The sequence below is a fragment of the Equus asinus genome, chromosome 3, assembly GCF_041296235.1.
Source record: "Equus asinus isolate D_3611 breed Donkey chromosome 3, EquAss-T2T_v2, whole genome shotgun sequence".
Lineage (NCBI taxonomy): Eukaryota > Metazoa > Chordata > Mammalia > Perissodactyla > Equidae > Equus > Equus asinus.
Window position 1 is genome coordinate 96,672,890 of NC_091792.1, and position 21,701 is coordinate 96,694,590.

At 41.1% G+C, this 21,701-nt stretch overlaps 1 protein-coding gene across 3 annotated transcripts in view; it reads left to right on the forward strand.

Annotated features, from left to right (window-relative positions):
• TMEM150C (transmembrane protein 150C) overlaps positions 1 to 21,701 on the forward strand; it is a 79,307-nt gene that overhangs the window by 31,090 nt on the left and 26,516 nt on the right. Inside the window, exon 2 of one of the 3 annotated variants that reach the window (XM_070505525.1) lies at positions 20,661 to 20,745. The exons of the other annotated variants lie outside the window; for them this stretch is intronic. The gene's annotated coding sequence lies outside the window, so the exon portion shown is untranslated. The remainder of the gene's footprint in view (positions 1 to 20,660; positions 20,746 to 21,701) is intronic. 3 annotated transcript variants of the gene reach the window in all.

Below are 21,701 nucleotides of genomic sequence, written 5' to 3' on the forward strand. Positions count from 1 at the left end.
AAACACTCAGAGGGCCCACCCTTAATTTGTTCCTAATTTTAAAGAGAACACCTCTATTATGGTTTCATCGTTAAGAGTGATTCTGGCTATTGATTTTACATGGACCTTCTTTTTTTTTTTTTTTTTTTTTTTTGAGGAAGATCAGCCCTGAGCTAACTACTACCAATCCTCCTCTTTTTGCTGAGGAAAACTGGCCCTGAGCTAACATCCATGCCCATCTTCCTCTACTTTATACATGGGATGCCTACCACAGCATGGCGTTTTGCCAAGCGGTGCCATGTCCACAGCCGGCATCCAGACCGGCAAACCCCGGGCCACCGAGAAGAGGAGCGTGAGAACTTAACCGCTGCGCCACCGGGCCGGCCCTCACATGGACCTGCTGAAAATTATGTTAAGGAAATAGCCTTCTGTTCCTAGTCTTCTTAAAGATGCTTTTTTTTCTTTTTAAAATAAGGAATGGATGTAGTATCTGTAGGGAGGAAAAATTCTTTTTCCTTCTACCCCTCTATGTTCTCTGGCTGGGGCCCTGTAAATTGACTGGCAAAAGACAAATGAACAAGAGAAAACAAGGTTATGAGCATGTGCGTCCCGATTACACGTGCGAGCACCCAGAGATGAGGAACTCAAAGGGGTAGTTAGAAATTGGGGTCTAATATAATGTTGTATGTCAATTATGTCTCAATAAAAAAGGAGTTTGGGGTCTATATACCTAACTTGCCATGGGAGGGAGAGAAGGGGCACTTATGGAAAAGCAGACAACGTCCTGAAAAGATGAAAGGGCCCTTGGGAGAATGCTGAGAGACACGCTAGGGTGTGATAATGTCTTCCTGGGTGCGGTGCTCACATTCTGTCTCTGAGAAGAGGTTAGAGTTGGTTCTGGGAGGGGATTTATGACAATTGAGTTCCTTTAGGAGGCTCGTTTTTTGGCAGATAAGGGATTTCAGGAACTCCAATGCCTTCAACTCAAAATAATTCTTATGTCAAAGAGACATATTCTGGGGTGGCATGTCCTGACCCCCTGCAAATCTTACTCGATGCCTTCTCCGTGTTTATTTAAGTGATAATATTATCTTCCTTTTTTAAAAAAAAAATGTATATTAATAAAATTCCTAACCCATCCTCACCCTTCTGAAATAACTCATACTTAGTTATGGCTTATTCTTTTCACATGTTCTGAATTTTATTCCCTGCAAAAGCAATCTCTCACCAACTGTGAGAGTTTTAATTCTAAAAGGTAGCTTGCCACAGTTGTCAAAACCAAGGTTTTAGAGTTCAGTTTTGAGTACATAGCTAAATTCAATAAAGGGAAAGTTCTAGGTGGTAACCTCTTCCAAAGCAAATCAGATTTATTGATATTAAAACTTGTGCGGATAGGTAACTTTTTTCCTGATTCAATTTCTTTAATCAGAAAAATTCCTGTGGTTTTCTAATTCATTGAGGGACTGAATGTGCTTTGGTCTTGAAGTCTTCCTTGTATGTTTTTTCAAATCTGGCTAAATACTCCTTAAACTACAGTCATTTAAGAAAATTATCAAAGTACTTGATATCCATCAAGTGATGCTGGCGCGGTGAGCTGAGGAATCAAAAGAAAGACTTCTTGGACTCTCAAGGTCTGGTAGTAGCACTCCTTTATTCAGAGAATAGCAGGGGGACAGGACCCACGGGCAGTGAAGAGCTGCAATGGGTTGAGGGCAGGGCTAAATTTATAAGGCATAGGTATGTGAGTTCTTTCTTTTTTGTTTTTTTTGAGGAAGATTAGCCCTGAGCTAACTGCTGCCAATCCTCCTCTTTTTGCTGAGGAAGACTGGCCTAAGCTAACATCCATGCTCATCTTCCTCTGCTTTATACGTGGGACACCTACCACAGCATGGCTTGCAAAGTGGTGCCGTGTCCACACCCGGGATCCGAACTGGCGAACCCAGGGCCGCTGAGAAGTGGAACATGCGAACTTAACCGCTGCGCCAAGGGGCCGCCCCGTGAGTTATTTCTTTACAAGACAAAGGAAAGGTGATGTAAAAAAGTCGTTAAAATGGTATCAGTGCAGGTGGGGTCTGGTTACTGAGTGATCCTGTAACTTTGGATGTGAATCAGGTCTGATCAGGTCGGGAGGTCCTGAGGATGATAGAGATCAGTATGTAGGACAGGGCGCCTTGGGCTTCTCTCCCCAGGGCACTCTTGATCCTCATCACAAGTACTGCCTGATGATCAATCCATGTATTGAGAAGATGGAGCCAAAAGAGATCTTTCTGAACTACTCAATAGACTTACTCACAAGATCTAAGGACAACAATAATTGTCCTTTTTTTGTTGTTTAAGGGCATATAGTGTGGATATGTAAAAAAAATCAGTAATTCGTAATTTTTGGTAAAGAATCATAAAACTTCATTGATTCAAAACTGTGAGTTATCTTTTATTTTTATTCAGAAATAAACTTGGCCTATAGTTTTCTTTTTTTGGAGGTATGCTTATCACTTTTGGTATCAGAAATATTCTGTTTCCAAAAAAAATTTCTTTGAAAATTTTTTCCATGTTCTAGTATGATATCTTTAACTTTAATATTAGCTTTTCCTTAAAAGTTTGAAACTGTTAAAGGATAAAATTCAGAAAAAGGTAAATTTATGACTTTCATACAGATATAAAAATAAACACATGTTGTAGACTTTATTGTACTCATTAATCAGTGAGGGACCCAGGTCAATGTTATAACCAGTTAAGAGAGATCTTTAGAAATGGACACATTTATAGACCCACAATGCTGAATTGTAGATAAGCGATATTGAATGAATGAATAAATGGACAAATAGAAGCAAAAGTGATTTTTTTCATGGGGAAGGGGGAATCAAACTTCTACCAGACAGAACAGAATTTGCATGTCTATAGACAAGCATCATTTTGCATTGCTCTCAGTTACCTGTAACTTACTGTTGTGAAATAGCTCCCATAGAATCAGATAACCTGGAGGGCTGGCCTCTAGATGATGCATAGTTTTCCATTGAACACAACTTTTTTCCTACAAAAATGACACATTAGTAAAACTAAAGAAATCATTCATTCAACAAAAGTTTGAGTTTCTATCCAGTGCCAAGAAGCTTTTTCAATTTCTTCCTGAATTTGATCCATTTGGACTGTCTACATTTAAAGTCAATTTCAGAAATTCATATTTCCTAGAATATAATCTGTTTCATTGAGATTTTAAAATGTATTAGTGTTCAATTGCTTATAATATTCTCTTATGATTTTTTAAAAGTCTTCTGTATTTTCTAGAACTTTCTTTTTAGTACTTTTTGAACTCCTGTGATTCAAATATCAAAAACTATTGAAAGTTAGACAGTGAAAGTATCTCTCCTGTTTTTTCCTCCATTTGCCTTAATTCTCACTCCACCCAACCAGTAACTCCTATTTGTTTTATGTTTATGTGTGTGTGTGTATATATATAACTAAATACATATAGTTTTATATATATTGTTCTCTGTGTGTGTATCTGTATGTAGATACACACACTGATCAATGTAAATACATATTATAGATACTTTCTAACCGTATTTTTGCATATTTTTATTTTTTAAGACTTTTAAAAAAATTTTTAATTTTTTTTTTTAAGATTTTTTGATTTTCCTTTTTCTCCCAAAGCACCCCGGTACATAGTGTGTGTTTTTAGTTGTGGGTCCTTCTAGTTGTGGCATGTGGGATGCCACCTCAGCATGGCTTGATGAGCGGTGCCATGTCCACACCCAGGACTTGAAATGGTGAAACCCTGGGCTGCCGAAGCGGAGCGTGCAAACTTAACCACTCGGCCACGGGGCCAGCCCCTATTTTTAAGACACTTGATTTGTCAAATTTTCTGTGGTGGAGGTGGTGGTAGTTTAAGAACAAGCTCTTGAATTTCTTTATGTTAATTTGCTCTTTTTTTTTTTTCATTGATTGTTGCTTTTAACTTTATTATTTCCTCCCTCTTTGTTTCCTTATATTTGTCTCTTTTTCTAAATTCATGATGAGAATGCTTCTTTTTTTCTTCCTTCCTTCCTTTCTTTATCATAATGAAAATATTTAACACCACCAGTTTATCCCAGAGTATAGCTTGGGCTGCATCTTCCTACATATTTGACAAATCCAGAAATGCATTATGCATTATCTCTAGCACTGAGTATTGTCATTTTTATTAAAATTTTTACTGACTTGGTAGGCAAACATGTTATCTCATTGTCTTATTCATACTCTTGTATAGGCTCTCCACTGGCTTCTTGTCAGCCTGTACAAACCATTGTGCTCAGTTTTGTCATAGTTCCCACTCAAAAAGACCTTTCTTTGATTCTGCTCTTGTTCAAACTATTGCTCCATCTGTCTGTTTACCAACAAAGCTCTTGAAAGAGTACCTCCCATTCCTTTCTCAACCCAATTGTAATCTGGCTTCTGACCTAGGACTCTATGAAAATGGTTCGTGCCAGTGTCACCAGTGACCTCTGAATTGCTAGATCCAATGATCTCATCTTGTTTCTGGTCTTTCTTGAGCTCTCAGAACATTTGATCTTGTTGACCATCTCTTTCGTTTGAAACTCTGTTTCCTTGGCTTTCATGGCAATATTCTTTCCTCCTTTTCCTCAGCATCCATGACTACTTTTTCACCCTCTCTCCATTGCCCCCTAAACATGAGTGTTCTCCCTGGCTGCATCCTTTCTTCTCATCCCGCACAGTTTATCTGGGTTATTGCCATGGCAACCTTGGCTTGCATCTTGAATCTTGCCTGGAACCTCTATGCAGTAGCTCTCAAATTTCTGTCTTTAACTTCACCCTGTCTTTAACTTCACCCTCTTTTTTGAGCTACCAGTTATTATTTCTAACTGTCTCATTCTCTTCTAAATGTTCCAGAGGCATCTCAAGTGCAACTTGTCCAGGCTATCAAACTTGTCCGTTTCCTTAGGCGTCTTGATTTTCTTTTTGTTATTCCTATCTTAGTTAGTAAAGCCTTACGTGTTACTAAGTCTTTATCTCTGCTCCCTTGTATTATGCTGCGTCTGCCTTGCCTTGGATGCATGAGCCATCCATCTTTTATGCTCTTGTATATTGACTGTCGATCACTGCTAGAGAAAACTCTATGGAGACAAATTCAGGATCTCCCATCTAATTTAGGCCTTCAGTGTGGAACAGGATGGTTTGTATAAGTCTGCTCACTCTCCCCAAACTTCAAAGTGATTACCCTCTTCAGACCCCTATATCCCACTGCCTTCTCTCTCTCTCTCTCAAGAGATGTCTTCACCCTAGCTTTTTACTTTCACAGAGGAAATGGAGATTACCAGGATGAGTTTACTGAGATTTCCACTCTCCTGTGTTTCACCTCTTCCCTCCTGTGGTGGATAATCCTCAAGTACCCTTGAGCCAGTTCCCATACCTCCTGCAGGATCTGGAGCCGTTGGGTGCTCATTCCCTCTCTCCATGTTTTCAACCTCTCCCAGCTTTCCCATTGGCCGTAAAATATGCTTGAATCTCTCTTTTTGGAAAAAGAAACTTCTCTCTTGACCTCTAGGTAGATCTCCCTTTACTTAGGACTGCATATCTTTCCTTCCTTTCTTAGCCAAGCTTCTCTTGAAAGTGGTCCACGTTCACTTCATCTACTCCCCGCTCCCTGTCATCCTGCATCGTCACAGTGAGACTTCTACCCTACAATTTTGCTGAAACTGCTCTGATAAAAGCCATCACTGATCTATTAACTGGCAAATCCCTCGGCTTCTCTTCAGCCCTCAACTTGACCTCCCTGAAGTCTTTGAGACAGCTGACGCTCCTCCTTCTTGAAACCCTTCTGTGGCTTCCATAGCAAAACTGTGTCTTGTTCTTCTCCTGTCCGGCTGATTATTCCTACTCATTCTCCTTTGCAGCATTCCCTTTGTCCTCCCATTCCAGGTGTCCCCCTTCCTCTGTCCTTGGCCCTGCTGAGCTCTGCTCTCTCCCTTTCCCTTCCCACTTGCTCATCTCCTCCCTGTGTGTGCTCTCCTGAAGTGGTGTATCCCCTGCACTTTCATGGCTCCCACTGTCACCAGTATGCTTAGACTTCCAAATCAGTATGTGCAGCCTGACTGTCTTCCTGAACTCCAGCCCTGGATTGTCTCCTGCCTTCTGAACATCTCCACTTTCATGCCTCAAAGACACCATGAAACTTGATTAACCAAGATGATGGGCAAAGAGGGCCAAGGAAGTCGAAATAGTAAGAGAGAAAGGAGAACAAGAGAGGGTCGTGGGAAGGAGAAACAAATTGTAAACAAATTTTCATGCTTCTCTTGCTTTGCCCCTGCTGTGTCTAGGGCACTGGCCACCCCATCCCCACTTTTCTCCACTAGAGCTGTGGTTCTGAATGTGGTCCCCAGGCCGGTAGCATCAGCATCACCTGGGAACTTGTTAGACATACAGATTTTCAACCTCTGCCCCAGTCCCCGTGAATGAGAAACTCAGGAGTGAGGCCCAGCGATCTGTGTTTTAATAAGCCCTCCAGGTGATTCTGATGCCTGCTGATGGTTGAGAGTCCCTGCAGCAGTGGGTTTCCTGTTCATTCTTCACGGCCCAGTGTCAGTGTTACCTCATCTGCAGAGCCCTCCCCGATGCTCTCAGACAAAATTAATGACTTCCTCCTCTGTTCTCCCACAGTACTTTATTCATGCCAATTATACAGCACTTATTCTATTATACTTAGCTCTTTAAGAGTCCTTCCTCCCCCATAGATTATAAGGTCTAGGGTTATTATTGATCTTTATATTTCCAACACAGGGCACCGCGCCTGGCATGAAGCAGACGTGTGTAACATTATCACAAATTACATCCGTTTTTTCTCCCATGACCCCTTTCACTCCCTCCTGACCATTTCTTTTTCTTCCTTGAACCTGGCTTCTGTGTATGAGTAAATCATCAGGATGAGATCTTACCATCCAAAAGCAATGTTTTCATTGGGTCCAACTTTCAACCCCTTCATTTCTCTGAGTCAGGGTTCAAAGAGAGAAGCAGAACGACAGGTGGAGATAGATAGATTACCTGTGATGGCCTACAGGGTTTTGGACTTACGCGATTGTAGAGCTGGTTAAACTGGGCCAAGCTGTTGTCTTCACGTCTATGCTGGAGCTTGAAGTTCACAGGGCAGACATTTGGGAAGAGAAAGATAGATGAAAAGGGGATGTGTCAGAGGGAGGAAAACTGGATCCAACAAGCACACAGTGGAACTCATGAGCATGAACTGGAACCCATGAGGACAGACTGGAACCACGTCAGTTCTCCTGCCTCCAACCTTGAGGAAGTGGATGTCCTGCCACAGAAGTGGGTGCCTCCTGCTGTCCCAGCGGCTGCCACACACGGAGGAGGGAGGTAGCAGATAAACAACCACGTGCGGGAGTTACAAAAGCGTCTTCCCCAACCTTCCGAATGTAAAAGCAAAAGAGCTCTGTGCATCTAAAATTATTCCAAAATAAATGTGGTTTGTTTTTAATGGCTGTTGCTTCACTTTTACCTCCAAATCTCATGTGAAAAATGTCTCTTGTAGCCCACTCTCACCAGAAACATCCCAGCAAGGAAATTCTGGAAAACTTTGTTCAGGCTAGCCAAGTTGACCTGTTACAAAGCCACCACAAAATGCATGTATCTGATTCTGACATGCCTGGTATTTACTCTCTGAACTAAAAGATCTGAGATAGGAGCAATAGTTTGCAAAAAGAACCCACTGTGGGCTGGGTGGTGAGGCAAAACCCTTCCTAGATTGGCTGGCAATGGAATTGGTTCCAGAGAGATGGATAAGAATTACATGAGGACATCCCAGGGGAGAGAAAATCATGACTCAACGGAAGACCCTGAGTCGCCAGTGAAAGGCATAATTATGCTGAGTATACCGTCTGTACTGAGGTAAGATAGATTTTAGAAAGATTATCAGTAAGAATTCAAAGCAAAACCATCTGAATTTAATTAGAACATCATCCACACATTGTAGTTAATGGAGGGTTTTTGTAAGTAGCAAGTGTAATAAAGGATAATAGAGTTTAGTGGAATGTAGTGGGCAAGAGCTTGGACTCAACCCTTTACTAGCTGTGTGACCTTGAGCAAGATATTAAACCTCTGTAAGCCCTTGTATTCTCATTTGTAAATTGGCAATAATAGTCTCTACCTCATAGAGTTGGTGCGATGACTTAGAGAATTCCTGCTGCCAGTATCTCGTCATCACCGCTGTTGTTGTTACTGTTGTTGTTATTATTTCCCTACCAATACTTTGCAGGCCGGTTGATTCCAAAGGCTCAGTAATACCTTTGACCTCTCTAAGTAGCAGGTCAGTTTAGCAGATACGATCCAGCATTGATTGCCAGAAATTTGCTCTGCTTATTTTTATGCTTCCTTTAGATTCAAATATAGTTGCCCTTGTCTCCTCAGCCCCAACCCGAAAATGCATTCCTGCGCTTTCCTGTAAAAGCTCTCTTTTCTTTAAGAAAAGGGCTTTGCAGCTTTTCTCTACTCCCTGCTCTACTAGCCCTTCAGCAAGGATGGTTTTAGAGCCCAGGATACAATGGCTGGAGCTCCAGCGGAATGGGGTGATGTTAAGGTGATGGTGTGGCCTCCCTGTAGCAGAGTCTAGGGACTTGTTTTGTGGGGCCGTGGAAAAATTGACCAATGTTTGCCCACAGCCGTGGGTATCATTTTATAACCATAGCCAGAAGCTGTTAAGTGTTTTTCTGCCTGAGAGAAAAGACTGGCTATCTCTTTATCTTTGTTAAACAATAAAAAAACAAAGAATGGAATGTTATCCTTTAATTAAAGAGCTATGCTAAGCTCTTTCTTTATCCTGATTGTCACTGAGTTTTCATAGATCTGTATCTCCTGTGTATCTTCACTCTCATTCCTCTCTCCTCCCATCTTTAATTGGGTTTTCTGGTTTGTGACCACTTTAACGGGAGACAAATCACTGAAGTAGAATTTGGAAATAATATAGTCCCTTCTGGTTTTATTACTCAATTTCAGTATTGATTGGATCCACAAAATGTACTTTCACTTACATACCTTTCTTTTAGAACAAAATCTACTGATCCTATCAATGCAATAATTATTTTTTCCTTTACTAAGCCCAAGCTGACTTTACTACAAGTACAAAATTTCCCTCGGTGGAATAAATTAAAGGGTTTCTATTCATTGAAAGTTGTGTACTGCAGGCCCTACCTCAGCTATGTTTTCAAGAATGAAATGTATCAACCATTTTTTCTGCTTATACCTCCCACCTCCAAAATATTTTTTTATTAAGGTCATAATAGTTTATAGCATTGTGAAATTCAGGTGTACATTACTGTTTATCAGTCACCATATATATGTGTCCCTTTACTCCCTGTGCCTACCCTCCAACCCGCTTCCCCTCTGGTAACCACTAATCTGTTTTCTTTGTCCATGTCTTTGTTTATCCTCCACATATGAGTGAAATCATGCAGTGTTTGCCTTTCTCTGAGCGCCTTATTTCATTTAACATAATACCTTCAAGGTCCATCCATGTTGTTGCAAATGGCACAATTTTGTATTTTTTTATGTCTGGGTAGTATTCCATTGGATATATATACCACATCTTCTTTATCCATTTGTCAGTCGATGGACACTTGGGTTGCTTCCACATCTTGGCTATTGTGAATAATGCTGCAATGAACATAGGGTGCATAAGTCTCTTTTAATTGTCAATTTCAAGTTCTTTGGATAAATACCCAGTAGTGGGATAGCTGGATCATACGGCATTTCTATTTTTAATTTTTTGAGAAATATCCATACTGTTTTCAATAGTGGCTGCACCAGTTTTTTTCCCACTAGCAGTGTATGAGGGTCCCCTTTTCTACACATCCTCTCCAACATTTATTATTTTTTGTCTTGGTAATTATACCCATTCTAACAGGTGTAAGGTAGTATCTCATTGTAGTTTTGATTTGCTTTTCCCTAGTAATTGTGATGTTGAACATCTTTTTTTTTTTTTTTTTGTCTTAATGTCATTTTTTTTTTTTTTTTTTCAGTTGTACATTTTTGTTAGTCATGTTGTGGGTACACCACTTCCCCCTCCGTGCCCTCCCCCCACCCCCCCTTTTCCCTGGTAACCACCGATCAGATCTCCTTCTCAATATACTAATTTCCACCTATGAGTGGAGTCATATAGAGTTCGTCTTTCTCTGACTGACTTATTTCGCTTAACATAATGCCCTCGAGGTCCATCCACATTGTTGTGAATGGGCCAATTTCGTCTTTTTTTATGGCTGAGTAGTATTCCATTGTGTATATATACCACATCTTCTTTATCCAATCATCAGTTTCTGGGCATGTAGGCTGGTTCCACGTCTTGGCTATTGTAAATAATGCTGCGATGAACATAGGGGTGCAACGGACTCTTGAGATATCTGATATCAGGTTCTTAGGATAGATACCCAGTAATGGGATGGCTGGGTCATAGGGTATTTCTATTTTTAACTTTTTGAGAAATCTCCATACTGTTTTCCATAGTGGCTGTACCAGTTTGCATTCCCACCAACAGTGTATGAGGGTTCCTCTTTCTCCACAACCTCTCCAACATTTGTCGTTCTTGGTTTTGGATGTTTTTGCCAATCTAACGGGGGTAAGGTGATATCTTAGTGTAGTTTTGATTTGCATTTCCCTGATGATTAGCGATGATGAACATCTTTTCATGTGTCTATTGGCCATATTCATATCTTCTTTTGAGAAATGTCTGTTCATGTCCTCTGCCCATTTTTTGATCGGGTTGTTTGTTTTTTTGTTGTTAAGCAGTGTGAGTTCTTTGTATATTATGGAGATTAACCCTTTGTCGGATAAGTGGCTTGTAAATATTTTTTCCCAATTAGTGAGCTGTTTTTTTGTTTCAATTCTGTTTTCCCTTGCCTTGAAGAAGCTCTTTAGTCTGATGAAGTCCCATTTGTTTATTCTTTCTATTGTTTCCCTCAACTGAGGAGTTACAGTGTCCGAAAAGATTCTTTTGAAACTGATGTCAAAGAGTGTACTGCCTATATTCTCTTCCAAAAGACTTATTGTCTCAGGCCTAATCTTTAGGTCTTTGATCCATTTTGAGTTTATTTTGGTGTGTGGTGAAAAAGAATGGTCGATTTTCAATCTTTTGCATGTGGCTGTCCAGTTTTCCCAGCACCATTTGTTGAAGAGACTTTCTTTTCTCCATTGTAGGCCCTCTGCTCCTTTGTCGAAGATTAGCTGTCCATAGATGTGTGGTTTTATCTCTGGGCTTTCAATTCTGTTCCATTGATCTGTGCACCTGTTTTTGTACCAGTACCATGCTGTTTTGATCACTGTAGCTTTGTAGTATGTTTTGAAATCAGGGATTGTGATTCCGCCGGCTTTGTTTTTCTTGCTCAAGATTACTTTAGCAATTCGTGGTCTTTTGTTCCCCCATATGAATTTTAGGATTGTTTGTTGAATTTCTGTGAAGAATGTTCTTGGGATTCTGATTGGGATAGCATTGAATCTGTATATTGCTTTGGGTAGTATGGACATTTTAACTATGTTTATTCTTCCAATCCATGTGCAAGGAATGTCTTTCCATCTCTTTATGTCATCGTCAATTTCTTTCAAGAAAGTCTTGTAGTTTTCATTGTATAGATCCTTCACTTCCTTGGTTAAGTTTATCCCAAGGTATTTTATTCTTTTCGTTGCGATTGTGAATGGGATAGAGTTCTTGAGTTCTTTTTCTGTTAGTTTATTGTTAGTGTATAGAAATGCTACTGATTTATGCACGTTAATTTTATACCCTGCTACTTTGCTGTAGTTGTTGATTATTTCTAATAGTTTTTCTGTGGATTCTTTGGGGTTTTCTATGTATAAGATCATGTCATCTGCAAACAACGCGAGTTTTACTTTAATTCTACTATTTCCTTCTTGACTTTCTGTCTCGATGATGTATCCATTGATGTAAGTTGGGTGTTGAGGCCCCCTGCTATTATTGTGTTGCTGTTAATTTCTCCCTTTAGGTCTGTTAATAGTTGCTTTATGTACTTTGGTGCTCCTGTGTTAGGTGCATATGTATTCATAAGTGTTATGTCCTCTTGGTGGAATATCCTTTTTGTCATTATATAATGCCCGTCTTTGTCTCTCATTGCCTTTTTTATCTTGAGGTCTACTTTGTCTGATATAAGTATGGCAATACCTGCTTTCTTTTGTTTGCCATTTGCTTGGAATATTGTCTTCCATCCCTTCATTCTGAACCTGTGTTTTTCTTTACAGCTGAGATGTATTTTCTGGAGGCAGCATATTATTGGGTCTTGTTTTTTAATCCATCCAGCCACTGTGTGTCTTTTGATTGGAGAATTCAATCCATTTCTATTTAGAGTGATAATTGTTATATTATGGCTTAATACTGACATTTTATCTCGTTTTCTGGTTGTTTTGTATTTCCCTTGTTTTTCATCCCATGTATTTCTGACTGCCATTTCAGTTTGGTAATTTTCTATGATGGTTTTCTCTTTATTTAGCATTTCTGTCTCTATTTAGTTGTTACTGTGAGGTTCATATAAAAGATATTGTAGATGAGATAGTCCATTTTCTGATAGCCTCTTATCTCCTTAGCCTAAGCAATTTCTGTCCCTTTTCTCTTCCCCATCTAAGTTATTGTTGTCACAATTTATTTGCTTTGGTGTTATGAGATTGTGATTGAAATGAAGTGATTATAGTCATTTTTTCTGCTTTCCTTCACTTTATATTTAATGTTATAATTGTTTGCTAACCTGTTCTGATGGAGAACTGCAATTTTCTGATTTTGTCTGTCTGTTTATCTCCTTGCTCAAGGCTTTGTAAACCGTCTTCTTTTTTTCTTTATTTTTTTTCCATGTATGAGGGCCTTCTCAATCATTTCTTGTGTGTGGAGGGGGGTCTTGTGGCGATGAACTCTTTTGTTTATCTAGGAAAGCTTTTATTTCGCTATGATATCTGAAGGATATTTTCACTGGATAGAGTATTCTTGGCTGAAAGTTTTTGGTCTTTCAGAATTTTTAATATATCATTCCACTCTCTCCTAGCCTGTAAGGTTTCTGCTGAGAAATCCACTGAAAACCTGATAGGGGTTCCTTTGTAAGTTATTTTCTTCTGCCTTGCTGCCCTTAATATTTTTCCTTTGTCATTTACTTTTGCCAGTTTTACTGCTATATACCTTGGTGAAAGTCTTTTAGCACTGATATAATTAGGAGTTCTTTTGGCTTCATTTACATGTAATTCCAGCTTCTTACCAATGTTTGGGAAGTTCTCAGCTATTCTTTCTTTGAACAAGCTCTCTGCCCCTTTCTTTCTCTCTTCTCCTCTGGAATACCTGTGATCCTTATGCTGCATTTCCTAGTTGAGTCAGATATTTCTCAGAGATTTTCTTCATTTCTTTTTTTTTTTTTTTGAGGAAGATTAACCCTCAGCTAACATCTGCTGCCAATCCTCCTCTTTTTGCTGAGGAAGACTGGCCCTGAGCTAACATCTGTGCCCATCTTCCTCTATTTTATATGTGGGACGCCTACCACAGCATGGCTTGCCAAGTGGTGCCATGTCCACATCTTGGATCTGAACCAGCGAACCCTGAGCTGCCGAAGTAGAACGTGCAAACTTAACCGCTGTGCCACCAGGCTGGCCCCTCTTCATTTCTTTTTAATCTTAGTTCTTGCTATTCCTCCATCTGAAGCATTTCTATATTTCTGTCCTCTAAATTACTAATTCTGTCCTCCATATTGTCAGCTCTGTTTTTTAAGGATTTTTGGATTGATTTTTATCTCATTCATCATGTTTTTCACCTCCAGCATTTCTGTTTTTTTTTCTTTTTAGAGTTTCAATCTCTTTTGTGAAGAATTCCCTCTGCTCATTAATTTTATTCCTAAGTTCATTGAACTGTCTTTCTGAGTGTTCTTGTCGCTCATTGAGTTTTTTTGTGATAACTATTTTGAGTTCTGTGTCATTTAGATTGTAAATTTCTGTGACTGCAGGATTGGTTTCTTGAGACTTGTTATTTTCCTTCAGATCTGGAGTGTGAATGTATTTTTTCATGCTGTTTGATGGAGTGGACGTTTGCCTGAGCATAGCAGTAGTATCTGGTCGCAGATTCCACCTGCCACCACTGGTGGGGGCAGGAGCTGTGTTTTCTGAGCCCATTGTGTCGCTGGCAGTTGTGCCCAACCGTTGGAAGCTGTTCTGACAGAGCCCGTCTGCATTTGCTCACTAGCTGCCACTGCTTCACACATGTTGGTGCAGGTCCTCTGGTGCAGTCCCCTGTGCTGAGCAACTGGCCAAGCTGGTGCACCAGGTGGGATGGGGAGGGAGGAGGTCCTTTCTTTCCCACCCGTGCTCCTGCTCTGCCCTCATCAGCAGCCTGCCTGGGTTGCTTGGCTTGGTGGGGTGGCCCCCATGGTAACTAAGCCACCTGGGTATGGAGCATTCCCATGGGCTGAGAAGCAACTCTGAGAGCGAGAGCATTCCTAGGAGGATTGCCTTTTCCCTGTCTCCTCTCAGAGTCACACGCTGGCCCCTGCATGAGGTCCCATGCCCTAGAATCCTGCTGTTGGAGATGGGGAGGAGAACTACTTCCCTCCTTCCACTTCCTGGGGGACCCAATATCCCTGCCTTCAGATGTACAGCTGTGTGGATCTCTCAGATGTCTGTTGTGCTGTGTGGATGTCCTCTGTTGGTTAATGAATGTCCTTTTTGTTGTATCTTAGTGGGGGAGAGCCTGAGGGAACAGCTCACTCCACCATGATGCTGACATCACCCCAAAATATTTTTTGAATTCATCGTTTCTTGATGTCCCAACTGCTACTCCTTTGGTTCAAGATACCAGTGTCTCTCTCCAGGAACATTGCAATAGCTTCCTGCTCCCCTAATACTATAGCCTTACTGAAACCCTCTTCACTGATAAAATAAGTTCATGATCGAATTGCGTTTCTGTGGCTTTGTCTGTACTCTGCCCAGAGTGCCCTTGTATTTTCGTCTGTCTGGTGAATTCCTTCAAGACCATCTTAAATGTCACCTCCTCTATTAATCTCTTCCCTGTTTCCTCACTGGGATTATGTATGCCTTATTTTGGGTTTGGTGGGGCTTGTTTGTATTATGAAAGTTACTACATTTGCACTTGTAATTATTCATTTGTGTCTGTCTCCTCCTCTAGACCCCTTGAGGACAGAATCCTTGCCCTCTTTGTACCTGTGCCTTCCCTGCTACCCATACAGTTCCTGACCCAGATATGTCACTTGGTAAATACTTGTTGTATGACTGAAAATACAGTCGTTTTTTCAGGTGGTTATGTAAATAAGAAGGAAAAACATAATAAATAAGTCAATTACTTGGATATTTTTCTGAAGAAACTAGAGAAAGCTGCAAGCAGCTTGTTTGCATTTTAAAAGAAATGGGCTTTTCATTTACAGCTAGAGGATGAAATGCAGGGCTCTCAAGACACACTTCTCTCTTTTTAGAAATGTGTTGTGTCTCCATAAATGTATAGTGAATGTCTTTGGAAAGAGAAGAACACAGATTTTTCTGCTGCAAAAAAAAAAAAAAATCAAAGAATAAAATGATACTTCTGAGATAACTTTAGTTTCTGCACCCAATTTTGAATTATAGTCTTGTTTTTAGTTGCTGTGTTTTAATAAAGTAGGTTATTTTGACCCTACCCACTCTTTCCTCTCATTCTTTTATCATCATATAGAATGCTTCCGGACCATACAGTTGGCTATCTGATGCCTCTCAGGGTAGTACACATTTTGATTTCATGCATTACGATGCCAACCTTTCTTTGTACCCCAGATAAACAGAATCATCTCTTTATCTCTGTAAATCTATCATTTACCTCAACTGGAAGTAAAATTTCCAGTGCTACTGACCCCTAACTGATTTCCAGAATATATTCTGTGATGTTCTGTTGGAGCTTACTCTCATCATATCAAAAACCATTTCAAGGATTTTCAATGTTGTGCTCTCTCTGCACTGTTTCATCTTAGTCAGTTGTGGATTTGGGTGAGATAACAAGGACAGGGCACACCCAGGCTAGGTCACCAATCCCAACCAAAGAACTCGCGAGGAAGAGAAGTGTGGTTAGAACATGGGGATGGCCATCCTTCCTGTGGCCTTCTAGCCTGTTTCTCTACCTCCTATGTCTTTATATTTCAAGATAATACTGTAACAAAGAGCAAACTTAATCCTCCTAAAGTGCCATCTTCACCTCATCACTAATAAAGGAACACTCAGTGCTCCCCCATAACTCAAGAATGTAGTCCCCCTTCAGTCCTTCTCCTGATGCTGTCCAGGCCCCACACAGCCTGGCTGCAGACACCTCCCAAACCTTGCCTCCCACCTCACATCCCACCTCACATCTCTTCAACCAAATGCCCCACTGCCTCACGTCCTTCTCTCCACAAATATTTTCTATTTCCTTTTTAGGCAGTGTCTCTTTGGTAGCCTTCCTTTCCTGTTTAGTATTTTACAATTTTATTCATCATCCAAGGCCCAGCTCAAATGCCACCCTCTCCTTGGACCCTGCATGGTCAGAATTAGTTACTTGTACTGTAGTGTAGACACAGATCTTTGTTTTCAACGTATGTATAGCAACTATCAAGTTACTCCTTAAGTGTAGTTATTTGCATCGACATTTCTGTTCCTTGAGCCAAAATTCATGCTTTTGTTTTGCTTTTTCAGTTCTTATGTTTCCCATTTCCTAGCACAGTGCCTTTCATTCATTATTCACCAAATATTCATCAAACACCCTACTATGGGCCAGGACTTGTTCTAGACTCCAGGGATAAGAAAAGAAACAAAAGATAAAAATCTCTACCCTCTTGGAGTTTACATTTAGTGTAAGAACAAAGTCTGTTAATAAAATAAATAGGTAAAATTTAGTAATAGGGGCCGTGGAGAAAAATATGGCAGGGCAGTGTAGAAAATTCTGAAAGTGAGGGATGAGATTGATTTAAAATGGATGTTCAGGGGCTGGGCCCATAGCCAAGTGGTTAAGTTCACATGCTCCACTTTGGCGGCCCAGGGTTTGGCCAGTTCAGATCCTGGGTGTGGACATGGCACTGCTCATCAAGCCATACTGAGGTGGCATCCCACATGCCACAACTAGAAGGACCCACAACTAAAAATATACAATTATGTAACGGGGGGCTTTGGGGAGAAAAAGAAAAAATAAAATCTTTAAAAAAAAAAAAAGATGTTCAGAAGACAAGACACACAGATGACCCTAACAGATAAATGGAAGGTGCTCAGCATCACTAATCATCAGGGAAACGCAAATCAAAACCACAATGAGATATCATCCCACACCTGCCAGAATGATTATTATCAAAAAGACAAGAAATAACAAGTGTTGGCAAGGATGTGCAACAAAGGGAATGGTTGTGTACTGGTGATGGAACTGTAAATTGGTGCAGCTGCTATGGAAAACAGTATGGAGGTTCCTCAGTAAATTAAGAATAGAACTACCATATCATCTAGCAATTCTACTTCTAGATATTTATCTGAAGAAAACAAAAGTACTGGCTTGAAAACATATCTGTGCCCCAATGTTCATTGCAGCATTATTTACAATAGCCAAGATATGGAAAAAACCTAAATGTCCATAGATGGATGAATGGATAAAGAAGATGTGGTGTATATATACAATGGAATATTATTCAGCCATGAAAAAGAAGGAAATCCTGCCATTTACCACAACATGGATGGATCTTGAGGGCATTATGCTAAGTGAAATAAGTCAGATAGAGAAAGTCAAATACCATATGATCTTACTTATATGTGAAATCTAAAAAACCCAATCAAACCAAGCTCATAGATACAGAGAATAGATTGGTGCTTTGTCAGAGGCGGGAAGTAGGGGTGGGCAAAATGAGTGATGGTGGTCAAAAGGTACCAACTTCTGGTTATAAAATAAAGTCCTGGGGATGTAATGTACAGCATGGTGACTATAGTCAATAATACTGTATTGTATATTTGAAAGTTGCTAAAAGAGTAAATCTTAAAAATTCTCATCACAAGGAAAAAAAACTTGTAACTACGTATGGTGACAGATGTCAGCTCATTTTGTGGTGATCATTTCACAATATATACAAATATTGAATCATTATGTTGTACACCTGAAACTAATATAATGTTATATGTCTATTATACCTCAATAAAACAAAAATGGATGTTCAAGAAAGGTCTCTTCAGGAAGGTACCACTTTGGTGAAGATTTGCGGGGGTGAGGGAGCAGTCATATGTATTTCTGGGGGACAGTGCAGGGAGGTGCCGGGGGCATCCAAGGTCTGCATGGAGGCCAGGGTGCCTGGAGGCAGGGAAAAGTAGTGGGCGAAGTCAGAGGAGTGGGCGCTGGGAGGTAGGGGCCTGGGCATAATGCCATGTGTTTTGAAAGGATCTCCCTGGCTCCTGTGGTGAGGTTTAGGACCTCTTTGGGATCAGGATTTCCTGGCACATTGCATACGGGGTGTGTGAGAAATTGAGGTGTTTAAGGTGACCCTGAGGCTTTGGGCCTGAGAAACGGGAAGGATGGAACTGCTGTTAATGGAGAAGTGGAGACTGCCGGTTTGTTAAGATCAAGATGATATCTGTGACTTCTGACGTATAAAGGTGCCCACAAAATGTTAAGTAAAAATCTCACACATCTACATATGAGGGAAAATGTTTACCTATCCCGGAAGGATATGTGTTTAACTGTTAACAGTTTAGGGCGTGGCATTCCTGGGGGCTTTCACTTTCCATTTTCCAATCTTTAATTCCGTGTGTATACAATCCACAAGTCCAGTGATATGAGGGGAACAAAAATGCACAAGGCTTGGCCCAGCTCTCAGTGTGTGTAGAAAGAGGGCAAAGAGCAGAGCTGGTTAAGCAAGAGCCATCATACCCGGGGAGTCTACCCAGGTCCAAGGTCTCCGCTCTCAACTTCACAGCTTTCTTTCATCATTTACGAGCTGCTCAAACACTGGAGGCCAATTCACAATGAGAAGTTCATGAGACGTTTCTGAATGGAGTAGAAATGTATTCACCGTGAGGCAAAAGTAGCATTAATTGTTGGCTTAGGAAAATCCTTTCTTAGGAGTAACTCCATTCAGAAAACCATATTATAGGCCAAAAGGGGATTTGGTAAATATAGATCTAGAACAGTAAAAGTGAGGATATTTATATCAAGCAAGACTGGTTTGGCAAATTGCTATTCTTTACTGTCGGGTTGTTTCTTTCCAGAAAACAAACACATCCTAGAAGAAAAGCAACTTTTCCCGTGTCTCGCACTGTTCACACACACTCAGAATTCTGAGGGTTTGGCTCAAGCAGTCAGCACATGTGCCCTTAATTCACACCAGTCAAGGAACAATTCAAGATATTAGGGGGAGCATAGCTGATTTGAGAATCTGAATAACATGCTATAAATTAGTTATCTGCAGAAAGAGAACAGGTTATCTGTTTACTCACGAATACTGTCTTTCTACAAGAAAACTATTTTCTCAGTCTGTTCTTTGTGAGGGGACCGAGTCCTGCAGAGCTGTTAAGGGTGAGTTATGCAGGTACCATGGCTGGGAGGGAGAAGCAGCACAGGCAGGTGGCAAGTCCTGAAAGGCAGAACGGTGCTCATCATGCAGAAGCTGGGCAGCCACACCACAGTGGGGAGGAGACTGTTGGTCTAGGGGTGGTACAGGAACAAAAGGCAGGAATTTGGGAGAGATGGCCTGTGTGTCATAGAAGCTGCTTCCCCGACCTTCCCCCTTTCTTTCCCCTCCTGCCCGAAGGTACTGGGCATCAGCATGTGATCCCTCTTCACAGGGACGTAGAGATGGGCCACAGAAGGGAGCTCCACCTGAGCTGTGAAAGGGACAATTGGGAGAGCACTGTCCTACAGAGGTACCCAGAACCAAAGCCAAAGCATCCTTGGTCTGCTTGGAGGGCCACCAAGGGGCACGATGCTGGGCCAGCGTATTGAGCAGCTTGGAATTCCAGCTTCACGCCAGTCACCGCTTTCAGAGGGTTGGGGAACGCGCCAGTCTCTTAACAGCACTTGTAGGTTGTTGTTCAGTTTGCACACCTCTACGTGCTTCATTCCTTGGTTAACTGTGGAACCACATTTGTTGCTGATTTTCCTAATTTTGCCCCTAATTCTGCAGGCATACCGTTAGTTATACCCTATAGCCTCCTACATGCTTGAACTTAACATGAACTGACGTCTTCTGTGGGGATGAGGGGTTGAGGAGCATAGAGAAGGTTGATAATTTATAGGGTCTGATCCAGGTGGTTTTCTGTACCGGGTGCTGTATGAAACGAGAAACTGCTTTAGGTCAACCTTCCACAACGTGCGTGCAAGGCCCACTGGCTGTGGAGGAACAGGCATCCGGCAGTTGACTACATTTTACGCGTCCCTGGTCTCACTGGTTTTCATTCTGGTGATGTAGTGGTTCTGGGTGTTTGGGGGAGTTTGGGTTCTGAGTTGTTGATTAGTTCTGGCCATGGGAAGGATGCAGGGTGATGTATGACCGTCTTCAGTTCCAGTCTGAACTCCACAGAGCAACCTCTGGTCTGGTATATTTCATGTGTTTTTTTTTGTCCTTCCAAAGAAGTCATCAGCATAATTTCTAAGAGACTGTTGGAGGGGTTTTTGTACAAGGTCACGCCTTGCTTCACCGAGAGAACATTAAAACCTATTCTCCGTTCTCTTTCAGGTTCCTCACTGAATTCCTAAGCAGTCACCATTAAGCTGGAATAAATCTGCAGTTCTACTTTTTTTTTTCCTGGATCACAAGTTGGGTGGGCATCAGTGATATTAAGACAATTATTGATGACAATAGATTACGGATTATAGAGTGCTTGCCATATGCTTATCAAAGAGCCTTATATGTGTTAACTCCCTTAATCCTCATGGCAGCCCTAGTAAGTAGGTAGTATTATGATCCCATTCTGCAGATGACAAAATTGAGGCATAGAGACATTAAGCAATTTGTATAGCGTCACCCAGCAACTAAGTGGCAGAGCCTAGATTTGAAACTGGAGAATCTGGGTCCAGGTCATGTACTCATGGTTCTAGCTCTGTTCTGTGTTCCCACTATAATGGAGTGGAAGAATTATCATTTTGACCATCACCTTTGGTATAACACGTCCACCAAGCTGCTGCCAGTTTGTTGGGTGAGGACACCCAAGTTCAGTGTTTGGGGTTTGACATCACATGCATTAGCCCTGCATTTCTCAGCCTTAGCGGTCTGCCACTAGCTACGTAAGAGACCCCCTAAATTTCCTTCTCAGATCCCCTTCTCTTGAACTTACTGGACTTATCTGTCCTTTGGGGATTTTTTGTTTGCTCTGGTTAGTTTCATGTTTGGTTGTTTCTCTTCCTTGAACCAGGCCTGATGTGATGGTGTCAGAGCCTAGCAAGGGGGTGCCAGCACTGTGAGGAGTCACTGTCTCTTTGGCACTTGGCGCTGTGACTGTGGGCCAGAGAGGGTTGTTGTGATGCTCTTTCCAAGTTGTGGACCAGAAACTTCTGGGCACAAGGATTTCATTTTCAGTTAGCTTGTGGTCAGACTGCTTCACAGGGTTTTGTGTGTTTGTTTTTTGCCTTAGGGATAGAAAGCCACATGAAATAATTGCATATGGCAAAGAGCCTAGAAAAGATTCTTTAGACCTGCTGAATCAGGCATGTCAAGAGTAATCACCTCCTTGTCATCTATAAAATAAAATTAGTAACATTGCCCAGCCTTTTTTATACC